This window comes from Benincasa hispida, chromosome 2 (assembly GCF_009727055.1).
Source record: "Benincasa hispida cultivar B227 chromosome 2, ASM972705v1, whole genome shotgun sequence".
In the NCBI taxonomy this organism is placed as follows: domain Eukaryota; kingdom Viridiplantae; phylum Streptophyta; class Magnoliopsida; order Cucurbitales; family Cucurbitaceae; genus Benincasa; species Benincasa hispida.
In genome coordinates, this window is record NC_052350.1 from 27,691,787 (window position 1) to 27,694,221 (window position 2,435).

General features: G+C 38.0%; 1 long non-coding RNA gene across 1 annotated transcript; it reads left to right on the forward strand.

Moving 5' to 3' along the window:
* Positions 1-39: 39 nt before the first annotated feature.
* Positions 40-1,585, forward strand: LOC120071606. Its single transcript, XR_005480298.1, has 4 exons — positions 40-462; positions 656-763; positions 846-909; positions 1,523-1,585. It is a non-coding gene; the product is annotated as an uncharacterized LOC120071606 (long non-coding RNA).
* Positions 1,586-2,435: the final 850 nt, after the last annotated feature.

The window sequence follows — 2,435 nt, forward strand, 5'->3', positions numbered from 1 at the left end:
TTATTATTATTATTATTATTATTATTATTATTATTATAAAACAAAATCCTTTTTCTTCTCCCCCCTGCCTAACCCTCGAGTCCGGCGCCATCGACCGCTCGTTCCACTCGCATCCAGTCGTTGTTGAAGCCGCGCCGACCTTCACATGTGAAGGAGCCAAGCGATGCCACGACTCCCAATCGAAGCCTGCGCCTCCTCGCATTTCCGTTCGTGAGTGCCAGCCCGAGCCGCCATCCTCCATTCATTACTGCACTGCCCAATCGAGGGTGTCATCTCATCTGTCAGCCGCACTTCAGATCCGTCAATCGTGGGTCTGCCGCCACTGACCAGATCCGTCTAGCCCAGATCTGCTTCATCTCACCATCCGCCGCTCCAGCCACTGCCCCAACCGCACCGCTGCCGGTCGCCATCGTCCCTACCGCATCGGGTCCGCTTTGGTTTTCGTCGGAATCTTGAATTTGGGTAAGATCTCTAATTTATTTGAATTATATTTTTGGCTTTAGATTTGAGTCTGGGAAACTATTGAAGGGGCTGTCTAGCGGGTTCGAGTTCGTTTCCAACAAGAAATTTGGTAACATTTATGGTTCTTGAGGTTGATCTTTGGACACCCACTAATGGTTGGATTAAGTAATGACTTAACTATTGTATTTCGAAGGTTTAAGGTCTCTATCCATCAGAATTAGAGGTTGTTTGTCTTTGTGGATTTTAGTGGAGCTTTTGGAGCCAAAGTCTGAAAGTGACCATTGATCAAGCCACACTTTAGGTAAATCATTTTTGGGGTTGATGGTATGAATTGATGGGTGGAATTAGGCCTTTGTGAATTAAATGTTGGGTTTATGTTGTAGGTTTAATTTGAGTTTCATTATCGAGTAGTTGCTTGGAGGAAAGTATTTGGACTTGCGATTTGAGGTAAGACTGGAACTTCCCATAGGCCAGACACTAGATATATGCTAGCATGATAGATGAATATTATGATAGAACGATAGCATGATAGACAGATAGTATAGTATGGCCGATATATGTTCTTGTATGAGGATCTGAAAGATTTATTTGTGTATGTAGATACTTGCATACTAGTATGAGATAATACTTGATTCATTGAGGTTGTATTTGATATGAGGATATTGAGGCATATATGCATGTTGTAGAGCTATGATGTTGAGGTGTATATGTATGTTACAGAATCATGTTGTGATACTTGTGATGTTGTGACTGTGATAGTGTCTTTACTGATTATTTAGATGCCCACTAGATGTTGTGTTTCCTTCGGGATTCACCAGGGGTTGTGTTTCCTTCAAAATTCACCAGAGATTGTAGGTCCTACGAGACTTACTAGGGTAGTGGGCATACTTAACTACTGTAGGATAGAAATTAGTTTTTCATGTATATATGTGTCCCATGAGGACTAGAGCGTTCCACCAGAGGTAGGCATCTATAGGACATAGATGTCTAGCCTGACCCCAGTAGTGGGGTTACTTATTGAGTATTTTTATACTCATCCTTTCTCGTGTTGTTGTTTCAGGTAAAGGTAGACAATTGTCAAGCGGAATTTGTGATCGAGCCACTAGGACCAGTTTTATGCTTCCGCTCATGATAATTAGATTTTTTTCATGTTTTTTTTTTTTTTTTTACTTTCAGTTTGGATGTTTGAAACTTACTATTAAGATTTGTTTTCAGACCTATTTATTATCAGTTATGACTTATGGGTACCCTATCGTCTGTTTTTAATATCCAAATTTAATGAAGGTCTTTAAGTTCAACTTATTTATTTAGCATTTATTTCACTATAAAAGGGTGTCATTTTAAGTTCTATGCATGCATGTGTTTAGTAGCAGCCTAACTTGAGTCTTAGGGGGTCGGGTCATTACATGTAGCACCTTGTAATATTACCATTTTTTCAAACTTATTACTAAAAAAACAAATATGTTGCAAAATATAAAAAGGTAAGTAAGAAAATATACGAGTGTCTCAATAATTTGTGCATTCACCGGTTGTCCATCCTTCTTTTTGTGTGCTTTAGTCCATAATGCAATCCTTATGACTAAATTTGGATTTGAACTACTTTTTTTCTACAAAATAAGTTTAAAAAAATGAACTCACATACAATATGAAAGCGAATTTGAAATATAGTAATAATGATGTTTACCATCTCTTCAGCCAAACGGGCATACTCTTTCCTACTACATGTATGTGGGAGCTGTTTTTTCTTCATGGCTTTATATTTTTCACTTTTCAACTACTCAAGTAGAAAACATTCAATATTTTTATCAAAGTAATAATAGGAAAATGTAAATGTACACATTCTGAAATAAAGATTTTCATACCATGAAGTTTGCACTAGTCTTTTCACTCACAAAGTTCATCCAGTCATCTACAAATTGCAAATTATAGGGATTAGCTTCAAAAGTGCATCCTTTTGTGACGACTAGACCCTT